At 40.5% G+C, this 12,291-nt stretch overlaps 1 protein-coding gene across 11 annotated transcripts in view; it reads right to left on the bottom strand.

Moving 5' to 3' along the window:
- ZNF438 (zinc finger protein 438) overlaps positions 1-12,291 on the bottom strand; it is a 403,052-nt gene that overhangs the window by 160,666 nt on the left and 230,095 nt on the right. For 8 of the 11 annotated variants that reach the window (XM_077896927.1, XM_077896930.1, XM_077896931.1 and 5 more), the window contains exon 1: positions 9,775-9,901. The exons of 1 other annotated variant lie outside the window; for it this stretch is intronic. The gene's annotated coding sequence lies outside the window, so the exon portion shown is untranslated. Of the gene's footprint in view, positions 1-9,176; positions 9,556-9,774; positions 9,902-10,814; positions 10,838-12,291 lie in introns of those variants that run through there. 2 more of the 11 variants (XM_077896924.1, XM_077896919.1) reach the window with 2 other exon arrangements.

Raw genomic sequence — 12,291 nt, 5'->3', positions numbered from 1 at the left:
CATAAGTAATAGCATATACATAATCCCAATAACAATATTCAGGCATTGAAGACATCTTTTTTCCTAGAAATTTTAAGTACTTATTTAGCATTAATCTATAAAATTTAAATGTTGAGGATAAAAATGTTTGAGTATCATTTAGTAATTAAACAATAGCTCTTCATAAGCAATATATTAATTTTAGTACTGGGTTGAGATTAGCTCTTAAGATTAACTATCATAGCAGGTCAGAAATATGGACTGTAAATAAATACAAGAATCAGGCTTCACATTTTCAAAGAGCTTTCATGCAAAAAATGCTTTAATCCAAATCATAAATGTAGTTTTATTACTAGATAATACTGGTCTGGAAGGCAGAGAGGTCTGGCACAAGCTGTAGGTTAAAGAAGGAAACAAGGGCTGCATATAAACATGACAATACTCATTATCTATTCTTTTTTTAAGTATTATCACCTCATTTCATATGTAAATACAGTACACAGGTTATCTTAAATAAAACTTCAATACAACAAAGAAAGTATACCAAAAATTCATTTGCCTTCTCTAAGTTCTAATATAAAAAATGCCTTGAGTTTATTTTAGCATCTCAAAGAAAAATATTTTTAAAACTAAAATACTACTGTGAGATCAATTTAGAAAAATATCTTTTTGTCAGAGTTTCAGTAAACAGTCATAAATAGCCTTTATTTCATTCTGAATAAAAATATTATAAAATAAAAATTAAACCAAAATACTTTATAAAAATGGTTCTATGATATAATTGTGGTAAGATGATTCACAGGTAAAATAATTCAGCCTACCTTATGTAAAAGACATATAATCATTAACCTTCTAAAATGTCGATAAGAATTGTTAGCTAACTTTCAAAAAGTCATCACTTCTAGATGTATCTCTAACAACAGCAAAAACAACAAAGTTTTAGATCTATAATTCAGCATCCATCAAGTCGACTTTTGGCAGGCATATGATACGACACACTCCCACAAGAGAGAAATATAGACATAAAAGTAACAGCTTTCACCATAGTGTTTAAAACATTAAAGTATTTCCATAAATAACGTATTACCTTCTTAACTATATATAAAAATAATCCTTGAAGCAGGCTGGGTCCCAAATAACATACAATCCTGTGACTGGTGGATAGAAAACAAATGATATTCACTGCATTCATTTCTTTTTTTAAAAAGTTTCAGAAGAAAAGCAAAACCAGAAGTGTGTATCAGCACAATGCTAACATAAATGTTTGACATAAATGTCAATGGAAAATAAAAGTACCTATTCTCCAACTTCAAGAAAGGAAAAGATTATTCTTTGGCTCTATTCCAAGCTGGGAACAAGTAACCACGGAACGGGTTTTAAATATGCCCCAATCTATCAATCCTTAAACTCTAGCCAACATTTCCAGTTCAGTACTCAGCTGAGGAAGTCAGCGGATCAGCAACTGCCTTGCTTCCATACCCTTGCTCCTCAATGCCAGCCAGTCCCTAAACTCCAAGCTTAAAGTTGGCCAATCCCTAAATTGTCTCACTGAAAATAAGCCAATCCTAAAACTCCATGCTTCTTCAAAACCCTATCCAAAAAAAAAAAAAACCTATCCAAGTACATCTCTGCCTGTTTGGAGGATTATATTCTACAAGCATCACTCTCCCTTGCTCAGCAAGTATGAAATCCAGCTCTGTTTTAATAACCTAACAGTGGTCTCTCCCCTCAATAATACTATAAATATTGTGGTTTCTTGGATATAGCATTTTCCCTCATGGAGGTAAGAAAAATACTTTGTTATGCCAATTCAGTTGTACGGAAAGTTGAAAATCTTCACCTTTTAAATATAATCCTCAATGCGCAATACACAAATGCACTAACAATGGTCTTTTCCCTCCCCTTCTCAATCCCACAATATAATTCTATCAATTGCCCACAGCGGAGGTTATTATATGAAACATTAAAATTTCCAATTACAGACCTGTAAGTAGAGACCTGGTGGTGTTTGCCAGAAGGTGGGAGGTGGGGGATAGGTAAAAATGCGTGAAGGGGAATGGAAGGTACAGGCTTCTGGGTGTGGAATGAGTAAGACCCCAGGATGAAAGGTACAGCATGAGGAATATAGTCAAGATATTGTAATAGCTTGTATGGTTACACTTGCTGTGAGCACAGCACAAGGTATAGAGTTAAGGAATCACTATGTTTGTATATCTGAAACTAATTTTAACATTCTGTGTCACCTACACTTCATTAAAACAATCTGATTTTAAAAATGGGCAGAGGAACTCAATAAACATTTTTCCAAAGAAGACATACAGATGGCCAACAGGAACATGAAAAAGTGCCTGGTATCACTAATCATTAGAGAAATGCAAACCAAAACCACAATGAGAAAGCACCTCACACCTGTTAGAATGGCCATCATCAAAAAGACAAGAGGTAACAAATGTTGGAAAGGCTATGGAGAAAAGGGAATCCTGGTGCACTATTGCTACCCATGTATACTGATGCAGTCACTATAGAAAATAGTATGGAGATCCCTCAAAAAATAAAAATAAAATGACCATATGCCCCAGCAATCCCACTTCTGGGTATTAAAATTTTTCTTCCAATTACTGAAACTCACATCAAGAATTGAATATCATCAAATAATCTTCAAGCAAAATGATAACTCATCAAATATTTGAGTGGATATTCTTTTTGAAAGAGAAACAGCCTCAAATGTAACATAAAAGATGGCAACGGCTAAAGAGAATAAGATGGTTTCTAATTTAAAAATTAGAATGAATAGAAGTCCTATCCCAAATATAAATCCCTCTAACAGAATGGCAAAGTAAATCATGCCAAGGGGTTGCTGCGCCCAAATATACTCAAATACAGCTGAAAGCCATCTCTTCACCCTGCTTTTGGACTTCGTGTGCTCAAAAATTAATTTTGCATAGCAAGTAGCACTACCTTATGCTTTATCAAAACTCAATGAAGTTTCCACTCAAGTCCAATCACAGAAGGATTACAAATACTGAATTACCGATCAATTCAAGTGATAACATGAACATCTGACTACATGTTGTAGTACTCATATTGTACAAACCAGAATGTCACCCCCAAATATGCCATTTTGACATTTTGATTATTTTGAATCAAAGAGACTTAAGAAACAGCAGGTGCAAGGACACTCTGACTCTCCTTTTTTTCATCTTGAAAATAAAAGATAAAACTCCCACGTGAAAGGTATCCTCCCTTGTACCAGGAGCAAGGAAGACATTCTTATCACCAGAGATGGGGAACTGGGAGCTGAGAAACCTGTACAAAGAAATCTTACTAAATTAATCCTTATCTCCCTAGTTACATCTTCACCATTTACGACCCCTAGCCCAAACTCCTCTGGGTCTTGTCAATTCTTCACAAATTTATTATTTCTTTGTCTAAAATGTATAAAAGCTACCTATTCTGATTACTTCTTTGGGTCTTCACTGAAGGCTCCCATGTACAAGTAAAATTTTAATAAAATTTGTCTGGTTTTCTACGGCTGATCTGTCATGTATCAGCTTAATACTTAGGCCCAGACTAAGACCCAAAGACAAAGGAGAATTTTTCTTCCCTTACAGTGTCAAGAGACCTACTTATTTAGGTTAAGCATGGATTTGGTAAATTTATCCAGAAATTGTCAAATTTATTTATTAGAGAATATCTGGGGAGGCAGCATAGGTCAGTGGAAATAGTCAAAACTACATTATGAATTGGGTGACCTTAAATAAGTTCCCAGTTTTCAACAGGACAGTGGGGAAGATCAAATATGGTAACTATGGTAACTAGTAACTTTAAAAACATCTTAAGCATCAAAACTTCTGAGTCCTAGATTTGCTTTTGTCTCTTGCTATAATATATATGGCAAACTATTTGATCTAAGTCTGTTTCCTCATCTGGCAAATAGTGAGGGTAATGCAGGCCCTACACATTTCATGAGGTGTTCATGAAAATCACATATAAAAATTAACATGACAGGATTTCTGAAATATATAAGCAACCACGTAACTGTGAGATAGTTAATTCAATACATGAAGGCGATTCATACCAGCAAACCTATTACAACCCAGGATTGTATAATGCCCAAATTAAATTAGTTTTACTAAGAAAAGAAATTCATAGCTAAATACAAACCAGAAACACTAGACATATTGGCAGGCAAAAAAAATTCAACATTGTAGCTAATAGCTACAAAAATTATTTTCCTTACAATAAATGGACCACATTACCTCAGCTCTCCAACAAACTAAAAGTTCAATGCAATCTTTTGTTTAAGTCGGGTGTTTGCTACTTACAACTACCACCTCAATCTCTAAAGCGTCAAATAAAAGCAAACAAAAAAAATTAAGGAAGAAAGGAAAATAGTTACATATTACAGGGTTTCTCAACATCAGCAGTACTGGCATTTTGAACTGGATAATTTCCTTTTTGAATTGGATAATTTTTTTATTGTTTGGGTTGCTCTGTGCCTTGTAGGATATTTAAGAGCAGTCCTGGCCTCCACCAACTGCATGACAGGTGCAATGCCCTCACACATAGTTGTGACAATGAAAAATGTCTCTAGACATGTGCCAAATGTCCTCAGAATGAGGTAGGGAGGAACAGAATCATCCCCAGTGGAAATCCACTGAGCTAAATCCATAGTTCCATATATTCCATATATTCCAGTATTTATCTCATTTATCCAGAATGCAGCTTCAAACTAGCACTTTTGCAGTGTAAGAACCAAAGAAAAGAATGCTATCTCTAGGACAGTAATATCTTAAGAATTATAGCTGTGAATTATGGTTATGGTTAAATTATTCCTTCTATCAACATGCCATTTTTGCTTAATCCTCTCTGAGAATTTTCTTCTTGCATGTTCTTTTGGGATGACAACTTGGTTAATCTGTCACTAAAGCTTAGTCTTACTAATTAGTAGTCATTACTGTTTATGTGGGGAAAAGAAATCAAACCTCAAGATCTTAATTTCTAAGTAGCTATGTATCAAATGAATCAAATATAAGTGATACTTAACTGTTTACATTATTTAAATATATTCAGTTACAATGCTAAGCAGAAGTATACAAATATTCAGCTATTACTGCAAATACACAGTGTCTATATGTGGTATATACATATATATACACACATACACACAAAATATATATACATATATGTATACACATACAGACACATATATGAGTTGAAGGTAATATGCAAAAATTTAAAAAAAATACACGAAATTTAAATATTAAAAAATATTTAGTGCCCACTACATGTCATCACTGGGCTAGACACAATTTTCTACAAGAAACAATTTCCATATACTTACATTTTTGTACTCTTAACTAATAGTTTCTAAATTCACTCGTGTAAATAGAGATTCTTAAAAGAATTTGGATACATTCTCTAGGATGGTCAGTGGGGATCCTGTCTTCAAATAGGAAGACTTATTATTATGCCTGCCCTGTTGGGAGCTATCTAGCACAATTAAATCATGATCAACCTGCCCTCACTAAGCCTAAACTTAAAAAATGACAAAGCCTGAGCAATCAGCAGCTCCTTCAAGATACTTTATACCACATATGCATATCTGATATTCCTGGGAAAGCTAGCTGCAATTGTGGTATAAAGAAATACTAATCATTTCAACCCCATTAAATTTAGAGTTAGCCACAGTAGTAGATTTAAAGTTTTGTTGAACTGCAAAATGAGATGGCACATTTCTACATTTATATTTGTGGAGGGTTCCCATTTAGAGTGATGGTGGAGTTGGTTATTCATATCAACTCTCCCAAAGCTAAAAAAGCTAAACAAAATATAATTTATAAAATATATATAATTTATATATTGCAAGAAAAAAATGCTGAAATTAATCACAAAATCTAAAATGGTGTAATTTTACATAATCTTTTAATGGTTCAAACTTGAAATACTCACGTTAGGAAGTAATAAAATTGTGACAAATGTATTGATGTTAGGGTATATCCTTCAAAAGATCTACAGAAATAAGACACACGCTTTTGTGCATATTGCTCTAGTTTCTACGTTCTACAATGCTCCAAATATGAGATGTAATCTATAATTCCATCTATAACATATACCACCAGATCACCTTTCTATGACCAAAATATATATATATATATATATATATATATATATATATATATATATATATCAAAGTTAAGGAGATGATCAGCAGAGAAACTGAAACTTACTCTGATGTGTGGAACTTTGGCATGACATACTTAAGTCAGTGGAAACCTGCCTAAATACCTCACACAGCCCTTCCATCACCCTCTATTATGCAAGCTGCAACATTTCAAGCCAACTCCCTTATTTCACTAGTAAACCCTGTCAACACTGACGTAATACAATTGGAAAAACTCATCACTCCACAACAATACTAAAATGTCAGAATTTATTTCATTTGGTAAAAATTATACCATTGCCAAATAAAGATAATGCAAATATAGTAAAATATGCAAGATTAGGAGTAATTCTTTTGTTGAAGAGGACTCTTGGGGAGCCTCAACTTCACTGCACAATTCCTTAGGCAATTTTTTTGTTCCTTTGACCCCTTCATGCCCCATCCCTCAAGTATATGGAGTGGAGGGGGCTTGCAGAAGACCCAAATGAAAGGATCAGCATGCACTTATGCATTTGGTCTGCTCTGGTTTTATTCCCGCAGGGTTTTCCTCAAACTCTGCTCCTCCAAGGAGACTGCTATGTTTTATTCATCTCTGAACTCCCAAAACTTAATCAAATGCTCTGCATATAAAGCCAGACTAACAGCTACTACATGGCAGGCACTGGGTCAGGAAGTAGAGACAGTGAATAAAAAAGATACAGACCTCACCCTCACAGAACTTCCTGGAAGGGGGATGCCGGATATTGGCTCTGTGAACTGAATCAAAGTAATGAAAGTCCAGTCCGCACAGCCCAACTGCCTAAGTTCTTCTCCTCCATCGCCAACCAAGGCTTAGATGAGGAACAAAACAGGCTTTCTCTTCAGAAATATAAATGTTGAGTTTCCATTTCTGACCATTTCCCTGAGTTCCAAATTCATATATCCAACTGCCTTGCTCAACAAACTGACTTACAGGTAGTTACAGACATTGATTATGTAGACTTCAGACTGCTGGGTTTTGAATCCTGGCTGGGTCACTCGCAAGCTGGGTGATTTTAGACAAGTCACAATTTTAACTTCTCCATGCCTCTGTGTTCTCATCTGCAAAATTAGAACTATAATGGCCCCTAGCACATACAACTACTATAAGGATTAAATTAATTAATACACATAAAAGTGCTTAAAACCCTTCCTAGTACAGTTTATGCCTACAAGGCACTTACTATTACTACTAGCTCTAGTATTATGGTTACTATGTCTACAAGGTATCTAAAACTGGCCTGAAACAGAATTCATGATTTTCTCACCAAACCCCTTTCTCCCTGCTCAGTCAATAGCAATATTGTTCTCCCAGTTGTTCCAGGCTAGAACCTAAGAAGTCATGACTTTTCCTTTTCCTCACATTCCAGATTAGTAAATCCACCCCAACAGCTCTACCCTCAAAAAGTGTATCAGGAATTTGACCACTTGCTATCATCTCTACAACCATTTCTCCTAAGCCAAGACAACAGCATCTGTCTTCTAGGCTCCTAGCTTCCAATTTCTGAGAACCCCCTACTCCATGACCTTACAGTTAATTCTTCAACCAACAAAACCAAAATCAGGTGCTATTTCCTTGATACAAACCTTCCCATGGTTTTCTATCACACCTAGAATAACATCTTTACTAGCCTACAAGGGCCCCCAAAGTCCAGCCTGGTCCTCCAACATCATCTGCCCCCACTTTCCCTTGCTATGATCTAAACACTCACCCTGCTAGGCCTTGGCCACCTCAGGCTAGCTTCCTCCATCAGACCATTGCTCCTGGGTTGCTCCTTGCTGTATAGGATTGTCATCTGGAGCAGGACTCTGCAGTCAGATTGCCCTAATTCGAATAGTGTCTCTGTCATCTTTCAGCTGTACAACCTTGAGCAAAGCTATCTGTGTCAGTTTCTTCTTCTCCAAAAATGGAGATATTACTACTTACCTCGTAAGGTAGGTGTAAAAATTTAGTGTTTAGAAGACTGCCTCACATATAGTAAGGTCCATCTAAGTGCTGATTGCTCTTAGGAACCTTGCCTGAAATGTTCTTAGCTCAGGCTCTTCCTCTCAACTCGAATCCATTCAGCTGTCCCCTCTTTTGGAAGGCCTTCTATGCCTGATCCTATCTAAAACAACCTGCCCCATTCCCCTGTTGTCATTCTTTTATCTTGCTTTACCTCCCTGTACTTAAATCGCTATCTTGAATAATACTATGTACTTATTCTTTGTAGCCTATTTCCCCTCTAGAAAATAAGCTCCACCAGGTTAGGGACAACCTTGTTTGCTGCTCTATTCCCAGTTCTGACTTAGAACCTGACTTCTGAATAAGCACACCTCTTATCCAGGCTAGGAGACCTATGGGAATTTCCTAATAACAATACCATACTCGGCCTTTCATTCTTACATTGTGATCTCATCTGATCCTTGAAAAAGCAACAGCATATACACTATCATCTCCCATTTTAGGTAGAAAAAGAAAATCCCAAATTTGGGTGACTTGTCTTTGGACACAAAGCTATTAAGTGGTAGAACCAAAATCGGCACCCCTGCTTTCTAATGCTAAGGCTTCTCAAAGAAATTTCTGAATTTACAGAAATGTGATCTCTCGATCTCTAGAATAAGTACTCCCCGGGATGTGTATAATGGTCTTCCCTTCAAAGATCCTAACAAACACTTATCTCAACATTTGAGTAGTATAGTACTAACTCATCAATAACATACTAACCCTGGGCAAGCCAAAACATTCAAAGTCACAGATAACAGTCACACGTTCCAAGTCCACACAGCTACAACCTCTGAAACTCGGTGTATCGTGTTGAGTGTAATGTACTCGTTCCGGCATGCTGAACCCTTCCTCTGACAAACTCCGCCAAGGGAACCTGATAACCGTCAAGAACATAATGATAACGGCACCAGTCGTCTCTGGACCCCTATGCCACTAAGATCGCCCATCAGACTCCAGAGTTGCCCATGACCGGACGCGTGGGTGGGTGCGTGAGGGTTGAGGAGGCAAAACTGTGAAAAAGATCCCTACCTATAGACCTTTGTTAAATGGCCATTGGCCACTGGCCACCACATCCCAGAAGAACGGAGGTCTTTCTGGGCTTTCACCTGGCACGTTTACATGTTTGTGCTACCTCGCGTGCTCTCACAATGTCCCCGTTCTTTGCAAGTGATAATGAGGCCAGAGGCTGCTTCACCTCCGTTTGACACAAAGAGGCAACTGAGGCAGCAGGTGGTTATCTTTACAACTTGCAGGATCCCAAAGGAAGCCTAGATGCGGAGTCCCTGGTGCAACCCTCCAGGCCAGACTTCACATGTCAATCCAAGCCCCTTCATCAAGGAAGGGAAAGAGGGGGGCCGCTCCCACGTGGACCTTCCCCGTTCCTCCCGGTCGGCTCGCCGGGCCCGGCGACCAGTCCGCGCAGCGCGGCCTCGCCTCCTCGACCCCCGGGCCCGCCCGCCGCAGAGGGCGCGCTCCCGCTCGGGGCGGGCACCTGTCCCTTCGCCGCGTTCGGCGGCGCCCCGATCGCCCAGGGATCACACGCCCGCGGCCACCACCGACGCGGCGAAGGCGGGCAGCAGGGCGAGCCCGCAGGCCCAGGGAGCTGCAGGATTCCTCAGAAACTTACAGTTTTCCTACAGCGTGCGCGTCACGGCGAGGTGACGTCACGGGACCCGGCGTTCGGGGAGGTCAGGCCGCTGGGCGCCGGGCCGCACCGCCCCCGCGGCTCCGCCCCGTGCGCGGCGGCGGGAGACACGCCCCTTTCCTCGGCGACCCCGCCCCCGCCCCACCCCCACCCCGCCGCGAGGCGCAGGGCGCAGGCGCACACGGCCTGCCTGGCCGCCTCCCAAGGCGGGGACTGCTTGAGAGCTCGGCCCGGAGCGTGCGGCTGGGGCAGGGGGCACCAATGGGAGGGGACGTAGACGCACACACCCTTCCACTCCCCCAGCGGGAGCACAGCGAACGAGCTGCCGCCCGGGGCTGGAGTCGGACGCCAGGGTTGTGAGGTAGACTTTCCGCAGACATTGCCTCCCTTCCCTCACGTGTTCATTAAAAGTTTTCCACGTGTGGGGAAGCAGCCATCCGCGCCTCGCCAGGTGCCTGCGAGCCCTCGGGCGGGTGGAGCCGGCGCTCCGCGGCCCCGCCCCCGCCCCGGCCCCGCCTCCGGCCCCGCCCCCGGCCCGGCTCGGCCCCGCCCCCTCCCCCGGCGCCAGACGCGGCCGCTGGAGCCCGCCCTTCCGGCTCCCGCTCGCGGCCCCCGCTGGCCCCGCCCCGCCCCGCCCCGTGGGGGCTCCAGGGTCTCCTTCCTGCCGGGTTTCCCGTTGGGGCCGCGTGAAGCCGCTCACGGGCCCCGCGCACGTCTACGAAAGTGTGCCCGGAGGCGGCCTGTGTAAACAGTGCGCGCACTAGTCAGCCCGTGTGAACTTGCCCGCGCCTCCCGCGCCCCGGCGTCTGCTCTTCCTTAAGCTCGGCAAAACCGGGAGTTCTGGTTAAAGGATGGCTCAGCGGAAGGGAAAATGAAGCTCGAAAAACTAACCGTATTAACAGGCTATCTCTGGCTTCTCGGTGCCTACGTTACTCTTAGAAGCAGGGGGAGAAAATAAACGTTATGGTAAAGAGTGGCTCACACAAATCAGTCCTGGGGGAAGAATAATAGGAAAAACAGACCTGGGAGATAGACCCTCAGGAGGAAGTATCGAAGATGCGTTTGGAACCACGACAAATGGCTAGATGGGCCGTGGGATGTTGCCCAGCAGCTCCAGCGTAAACAAAACCTGAAACAATGGACTTACACTCTCGTTGAAAATACTGCAGTATTTTCATAGGAAAAAAAAAATGATTACAGGAGAATATTAGTCTTGAACTCCTGACATCTAATCTGGCTACACATAAATATGTTATTCAGGAAAAATCTAAAGTTCTGAAAAGTTTCCGATTTGGATACTGTTCGCACATTTATGTTAATAGAATTTTGTACAAGATCTTAATCATCAAATGATGTAAGGATTGTAAATGTAAAGTCTGAAAATGATCATTTTAACAGTGAAGTATTTTTTCTGTGGAGCGGAGTTCTAGAAAAATTAGCGCTTTTTAAAAGGGCTACTTATCTTTAAAATGATACTGATATTTTTCTTTGTGAAACAACTTTTTAGGAAAGTTTAAATTTTACATTTCGCTGTTAACATATGTATAAAATGTTTTATGTATATCATGCCAAACATTGGAATTCTCTTTGAGATTCTAGGTATATCTATGGGACTGTTTTTACAAGCAAGTGTCATCTCTCGTTTTTTGGAGTGGAAATCATTAAGAAGTATACATCAAATTATTGAATGTTTGTAACATCGAATAGTTACGCTTCTACAAGACGGTTTGACAGGATGCATTCTTTTTTTCCCATCTCATTATTCAGTTTTCTTTTCTTGGTACCCCAAGATTTAAAACAAGAACAAAAACTTAGTAGAGATGTAGGAAAGAAGTAATGTGGCCAAGAAAAGACTGACAAGTGGAAAGGGTACCCAAACAAAGAGGAACCACAGGGAATGTCAAGGAAAAATTTGTGGGCATATACACATTTACACGTTCAGATTCAGTCAAGTTCCTATGCCAAACTGGAATCTAATCTAAATAAGTAACCAGGAGCTAGGGTCAAACATGTGTTGACATTAGAGAGAGGAACTCTAAGAACTTCTTGCTTTAAGAAAATAAAACCCCAGACATTCGATGGTTAGCACAGAAGGACTAAGGGCCTCCATTCTGGCCATTGGGGTTTTGGTTTCCACTGGTGGTTCTTTCACTTTGTTATCTGCTGCCACTAGCAAGCTAGCCCCCTGAGCACTCTGCGCCCTAACTCTTCCTTCCTTTGGTCCTACACTGCAAACTGAGAAAAAAACTGAACTCTACTACTAGGGACAAATGAATGGTGGAAATACAATGGTTACTATCTATTGAGTCTTTATATGTACTCATCCCTGCATTATCTCATTTAATCCTTGCACCTGGATGAGATAAACACTGCCATTATCTCTCTCAGACACACAAGGCAAGCAGGGTACCTGGTGCTAAGTCAAGAATCTCATGTCACACAGTGTCTAAGTAGCAAAGTTAAGGTTTGAATCCATGCTCCAGATTCCACAGCCATAAT

The sequence above is a fragment of the Canis aureus genome, chromosome 5, assembly GCF_053574225.1.
Source record: "Canis aureus isolate CA01 chromosome 5, VMU_Caureus_v.1.0, whole genome shotgun sequence".
Taxonomy (NCBI): Eukaryota; Metazoa; Chordata; class Mammalia; order Carnivora; family Canidae; genus Canis; species Canis aureus.
Note: the sequence above shows the minus strand (reverse complement) of the source record. Positions and strands in the feature narration are given on the sequence as shown.